General features: G+C 41.8%; 1 protein-coding gene across 1 annotated transcript in view; it reads left to right on the top strand.

Annotated features, from left to right (window-relative positions):
- Positions 1-838: 838 nt before the first annotated feature.
- The window catches only part of zfhx4 (zinc finger homeobox 4), a 178,251-nt gene continuing 171,836 nt past the window's right edge, over positions 839-7,253 (top strand). Inside the window, exon 1 of the mRNA XM_061921984.1 lies at positions 839-1,234. The gene's annotated coding sequence lies outside the window, so the exon portion shown is untranslated. The remainder of the gene's footprint in view (positions 1,235-7,253) is intronic.

The raw sequence follows: 7,253 nt of genomic DNA, 5'->3' as shown, positions 1-7,253 counted from the left end.
ATTGCCGTTATGATGTGTACTGTAGGTCCTCCGTGGGAAGCAATATAGGTCCACTCCGGTGGACATCCAGCGGCTCCACCGGACTCTCCGAGCCCGCCTGGGAGCGCAGCCTCTCCGGGTTGGCAAGGCTGCGGATCCCCCCTGCAGGACAGGGAGGCATCTGCAGAAGGATGTCGGGGGAGGGGGGGGAATAAGTGACATTCAGCCTTGACTTTTCTTCTCTTTTCAACAAATAATGAAAAGAAAAAGATATTTATGTATTAAAAAAAAAAAAACACGGCGTCCACTTGGTGCATGGTCCATGTGCACTTTCCAGGCTGCAGAGTGCTCCACTCTTTATCTTGTGGTTCACTTCACCCCCCAGCTTCGATTTTTTTTTATCCTCCCCACCATCAAGATGAACTCCTTTTCTAGCCTTTGCACAATTCCATGCGTTATAAGCGGCGTTTAAAGATAGGACATCTTTAAATAGTGAGTATTTGGACATAAATGAAGCATACATGTATGTATATATGTGTGCGTGTGTGTTGTCTTTGGGCATATTCACTGTTTTCTGGGCTCTATTGTGGATGATATATTTGCAAAATGTACATTTTTGCATTCACTTGCAAAAAATATACTTTTTTTTTTCTTTTTTTCCCCCCCGCACGCGTGCACGTCCTCATTTGCATGGCGACTGTTGATCAACTCCCTAATTACACTCCTGGTCTCTCCGCCTCCTCTTGCTCTGCTCCCTCCCCTCCCTCTCTCTCTCTCTCTCTCTCTCTCTCTCTCTCTCTCTCTCTCTCTCTCTCTCTATGGTCGTCTCTCGACCCATTCCCAGAGTGCATATCGGGGAAATGGACACACAAAGACATGCGCACTCAACTTAATCAGCCATTTTTTTCAACCCCCCCTAAAAAAAAAAAAAAAAGCAGGGGGCTAAAACGATAATAATTAGCAGAATAAAGACATATCGGATTTTCATTTCCTTTTGCGAGCTCCGCGTTTGGCGAGCCTCCGTCCACCGGAGAGACGAGCTGGACCCCCCCCCCCCCCCAGTCGGCGCGTCGTCTCCACCACCACCGGAACCAAAATAAGGGACTCTAGAACGCTTTTTTTGGTGCCACCTTCTCCTTTTTTTTTGTGGAAGGATTATTCTACTTTCACCTGTTTTGTTTTGTGTGTTGTCTTCGTGTGCTGGATGTGACGGTTTTTGTGCAAGCGAAGAGAAAGGAGGCGGCTTTGGACGAAAGTAAGTTTAACTTTTATTGAGTAGTTGTAGTTGCTGTGTGTGCGCGCTCCATCCACGACTCGATCGTCGATCGATTATCTATCCGGCTGCCCGGTTCACTGACATCGGGCCAGTTTCGGATAACAGGTGCTGGGGTGGGTTTTTTTGTTTTTGTTTTGTTTGTTTGTACCAGCCAGGAGGCGGATGAGGACGCGAATTTTGTCCGTGCATCCACGGAGGCGCTTATACGCGCGGCTCTGCGGACCACGACTACCCCGGTTGAAGTTGACCCAAAGCCGGATGCATTCTCTCAACTGCACCCGCCATTCCCGGAGGACCGTTCATATGTACATTTTGGAGATTAACACCGTTTTTTTAACAATACGTACGGAAAAAACACCCAAAAAACAACTTCCACCATCCGGACTATAGCGGTGTGTTCCGGGTGAGCTGCCCGGCAGAGAGAAGCCCTAGTCCGGCTACTGATGCCACGGCGAGTCTGTGCTAGGGCACCAGCGTTACCGGGCAGTCACCTATTCTCTTTTATTGATATGATCAAACAAAACATTTAACTTATCCTGCATTCTAATTATTAGCAATTGAATTTTCTATAATCGATTTTCTTTTTAAAAATATATATATTTGTAGAGATTAATATATATTTTGTGATTTTTGTACATATATACTTATTATATATATACTGTACACACACACACACACACACACACATATATATATATATATATATATATATATATATATATACATATATATATACATATATTTTAGTTTAATATATATTTTGTGATTTTTGTACATATATACTTATTATTTATATACTGTACACACACCCACACACACACACACACACATATATATATATATATATATATATATATATATATATACATACATATATACACATACACACGCATATATATATATATATATATATATATAATTTTTCTGTGACATCTCAAAGTGGGACACAGCAGTGACGGGGGGTGGGATTGAATGGGGGGCATCGATCGCCAAAAAACCCCCCCCAAAACATCAGTGCCAAGGGGCCAGTCTGCCTCGAACCCGTGCATATAACCGTGTCGTGTGTGTGTATTAGTGTATACATCAGTGTATACACCTCTTATATTTTGACTTTTTAAACATGGATTCACCTGTTTGCTGAGTGTGTGTATTTGAATATCACTCTGAGGAAGTGTGGATTGTTACCGGACCGATATATCTGGAAATTTATTTTTCAAATATTATTCAAAGTAAAACCGTTGCTGTTATTTTTTAATTCATTCTATGCTGCTAGTGTTTCTGCAACACTTTTTTTGACTTCATATTAAGCCCTTTTTTTAATTGTACATATTCTCCTGAGAAACGGTGTCCACTGCAGTGGACATTTGTGTTTTTTAATTTTTTTTTAATTTTGCCATGGTTAAAACTGCCCGTTTCTCCAAAACACACATGTCCACTGCAGATGACTTCCCATGCTGAGGCTACAATCATGCTCTGAAAATATTCAAATACCAAAAATGATTTTAAAATATATTTGTGTGGATGCATCACGTACATACAATACATTTCCGGCAGTCTAATTGCAATGCATTTCATCAGTAAATGATGCTATTGTCTAACTCTGTGGCAACACTTTATTTTCTTGCAACCCCTCTTTTTTTCCCCTTTTCTGTATTTGCAAAAGCCTCTTGTTTTTGTTTCTGCTTTTGCAGGATGTCGTAGCGCCATCAAAGGGCTGAGCGTGTTAGTTAAGCAGCTCACTGTATTCATTTTATCCATATAGCAGTGGAGGGGAGTGATGATAGCAAAAAAAAAAAGGGGGGGGGGGGGGTCGGGTGTGCACACACTCACACACTGGAGAGTGTGAGAGATGGGCCGAAGACAATAGCAGTTGGCTTGAAAATGCTTCTTGATTATTAAAAGCTAATGCATTTGCAGTATTGCAGCCTTCATTAAGGGTGCACACGCTGGGGTGGAGGGAAGAAGGGAGGGGGGGGCGTGAGATGATGGGAGAAGGGGCTGTGGGGGTGTGGGGTGTGTGAGGGTGGGGGAAGGGGGGGGGGGGTGTCTGTCCTATAACTCCTGGGCCCGAGACACATGCAGCAAGAAGATTGGCTCGGGCCTCTCCTCGGGGTCGACAATGTGTCATTTCCACCCAGCTAGATTGCCCTCTGCCTATCTGATATTAATGTGCAAATCAATATTTCAGGGATTAAATTTCCCTTCTTCATTTTTTATGGTTTCTACCTCAATAAGTCTCCCGTCTAATAGAGGAGGCTGGATGATTTAGAAGCCTTTGCTGCTGCTCAGCAAGAGAGAGAGAGAGAGAGCGACGGGAGCTTTGCAACAAGGCTATCTCTGCATTTTAATGTTCATCTCCGTGAATCCCCCATAGGCCTCCAGTAAGGAGGGTTATACCGCTGCTTTGCACTGTAAAGACACCCAATTTGCCTAAAAAGGCAAAAAGGGAAAATAGTCCGGTTGAATACATAAGACGCCGTGTAATCCGAGTTGCAGGTATTAGTCCAAAAGGAAGCCTCCACATCTAATGGTTGAGCGAACACGGTGGCTTATAGCACACGGCGACCTGCGACGTAACCATCCGGTTTTATTTGCATACGCCCAGCTTGAGCAACATCTGGCGTACGTGTGATGATTAGCGAGAGGAGGAGTGCATTATTACCATAGTCATAATGCTGCATCTCATTGAGAGTCAACTAAATGAGCCTTTTGACTCCCTGCAGACCCCAATAGGCCACCAGTGTTTATCTAATCCTCCTTCCTGTACCATCTGCTGACGTCCAGTGTGGTGGACGATGGAGGAGTGGAGGGAGGAGGAGGGAGAGGGAAAAAAAAAGAAGCCCCCCAAATATTTTCATTATTCAGCCTTTGAGTGGAGAAAGCGACAGAGGAAGAGGCACAAAGGAGCTGTAATTGTAGCACGGCCGCTTGGCTTCCTCCCCGATTCGTGGCCATTATACTGTATTGTAATGTAGTGCAGTGGTTCTCCAACTATTTTCACCAAGTACCACCTGAGAAAAAAACTCCTCAAGTACCACTGCGATGCCCAGGATTAAAATGCAGTAGCGTATTAGTCCCAAGTATTCATTAAAACAAGGTAGATGTTTTATTTAACAAGAATATTTCATATTTTTGCCTAACACACAGTCTGAACAGTAACTATAAGAGCATAAAACACTGTACTTTAATCAACTGAGTATTTGGTGTACCACTAGATGGAGCCCACGTACCACTAGTGGTATACATACCACAGTTTGAGAATCACTGATGTAATAATGTATTCAACTCATAATGTCCGCATTAGATAAGCAGCGTCCTTTGCAGTGGACCTCTGTTGGCGTTTTTGTGCGTTTGTTTTTTGAGGCAAGATTACATAAAAATGCGAACAGTTGTTTTTAGGATACTGTGTGTGTGATGGTGCCATGCGTCCACTGCAGTGGACACTGGTGTTTTGCAAAAACAGGGCCATGTTTTCATTAGATTTGTAGCGGACACAATAAATAAACCAAAAACAAGAAAAAAGGATGCGCTGAAACAAATGTCCACTGCAGTGGACATTGGTGTTTTACATAAATGCTTAGGGTATCTTGAAAGGCTTTAATGAAATGTATTAAAATTTCTATTACTATAGCTAAGACACTTTCCTCCACAAAATTGTAACTCTGACAAAATAAATAGCCCAAAAACATATATCCATTGACAAAAAAAAAAAAGAAAAAAAACTAATTTCCCTTGTAGTGGACATTGATGTTTCGTATAACAAGGATACTTTTTTCCCCATTTATGTAAATCGGGCAGAATAAATAGACAAAAAAAATGTCATTCATATTTTTTCTTGAATTGTTTAACTCCAACAAAAAAAATCAATCAATCAATCAATGTTTATTTATATAGCCCTAAATCACTAGTGTCTCAAAGGGCTGCACAAACCACAACACAAACCACATCGACATCCTCGGTTGAGCCCACATAATGGCAAGGAAAACTCACCCCAGTGGGACGTCGGTGACAGTGACAATGATGACTATGAGAAACCTTGGAGAGGACTGCATATGTGGGCAACCCCCCCTACGGGACTGAAAGCAATGGATGTCGAGCGGGTCTAAAATGATACTGTGAAAGTTCAATCCAAAGTGATCCAACACAGTAGCGAGAGTCCCGTCCATAGTGCAGCCAACAGGAAACCATCCCAAGCTCAGGCGGATCATCAGCGCAGAGATCTCCCCAGCCAATACACAAACAAATACCCATTGACGACAGGAAGGGGTTTTGCATATCGAGTAAGGCGCTTAATGAATCTAATAATACTAATTATCATTATAACTAAGATACTCGTTCTCACCCCCCCCCCCCCCCCCCCCCCCCCCCCTAAAAAAAATGTAACTCTGAGAAAAGAAATAGACCAGAAATAAATGTCCTTTGATAAAAGAAAGACCAAAAACAAATGTCTAATGCAGTGGACATTGGTGTTTTGCAAAACAAAGATACGTTTCCCCCGAAAATGTGTAATCATGATGAAAAAAACATGTCAAAAACTAATTTAATCAATATTTTTCCTGACTTGTGAAACTCCAACAAAAAAAACAACAAACGCCCACTACAGTGGACGCTAAGAAGTCCGCAGTTGAATTGTGTAACTCCGAAAAAACAACAACAAATTCCCATTGATGACAGGAAGGTGTTTTGCATATCTAGGAAGGTGATTATTGAGTCTATTAAAAGTAATTATCATTGTAAGTAAGATACTCCCTTTCACCCCCCCCCAAAAAGGTAACTCTGACAAAATAAAAAGACCAAAAATAAATGTCCTTTGCAATGGACATTGGTGTTTTGGATAACAAGGATACGTTACCCCCCGAAAATGTGTAATCCTGACGAAAAAAACATGCCAAAAACTAATTTAACTAATATTTTTGCTGACTCGTGAAACTCCAACAAAAAAAAAAACGTCCACTGCAGTGGACGCTAAGAAGTCCGCAGTTGAATTGTGTAACTCCGTCAAACACAAAAACAAATACCCATTGACTTTTAAAAGTAATTATCATTATAACTAACATACTCCTTTTCACCCCCCGAAAAAGGTAACTCTGAAAAAATAAACAAACCAAATATAAATGTCCTTTAATAAAAAGAAAGACCAAAAACAAATGTCCACTGCAGTGGACATTGGTGTTTTGCGTAACAAGGATCCGTTTTCCTCCCAAATTGTGTAATCCTGATGAAAAAATCAGGCCCAAAACTGATTTAATTCATATTTTTCCTGAATAGTGAAACTCAGACAAAAATCAAATGTCCACTACAGTGGACGGTAAGAAGTCCGCAGTTGAATTGTGTAACTCCGTCAAAAACAAAAATAAATACCCATTGTCGGCAGGAAGGTGTTTTGCATATCGAGGAAGGCGCTAATTGAGTCTATCAATAGTAATTATCATTATAACTAAGATACTCCCTCTCACCCCCCCAAAAAAGGTAACTGACGAAATAAAACGGCCCAAAATAAATGTCATTTAATAAAAGAAAGACCAAAAAAAAAATGTCCACTGCAGTGGACGTTGGTGTTTTGTGTAACATGAATACGTTTCTTTCCCCCAAAATGTGTAATCCTGTTTAAAAAAATAGGCCAAAATTAAATGTATATCATATTTTTCCTGAATTGTGAAACGCAGATAAAAAAACAAATGTCCACTACAATGGACGCTAAGAAGTCTGCAGCAGCCCAGAAGGGGGGGCTAGCGGCGGCGAGTGTGTGTACTGCATGGCAAGGGGGGCTTCCTGCATGTGTCAGGCCTGGGGCACCACCGAGCGAACACACACACACACACACACACTCACACACACACACACACACACACACACACACACACACACACACACACACACACACACACACACACACACACACACACACACGTTCCCCCTTAAAGACTTGGAGTGAGATCAAGCCTCTCCGTAGCTCCTGCAGGGGTGGGTGCTTGTGAATATGCGATGTTTTTAGTGT

Source organism: Nerophis ophidion, linkage group LG15 (genome assembly GCF_033978795.1).
Source record: "Nerophis ophidion isolate RoL-2023_Sa linkage group LG15, RoL_Noph_v1.0, whole genome shotgun sequence".
Lineage (NCBI taxonomy): Eukaryota > Metazoa > Chordata > Actinopteri > Syngnathiformes > Syngnathidae > Nerophis > Nerophis ophidion.
The sequence above is the reverse complement of the archived record's forward strand: the minus strand, read 5'-3'. Positions and strand labels throughout refer to the sequence as shown.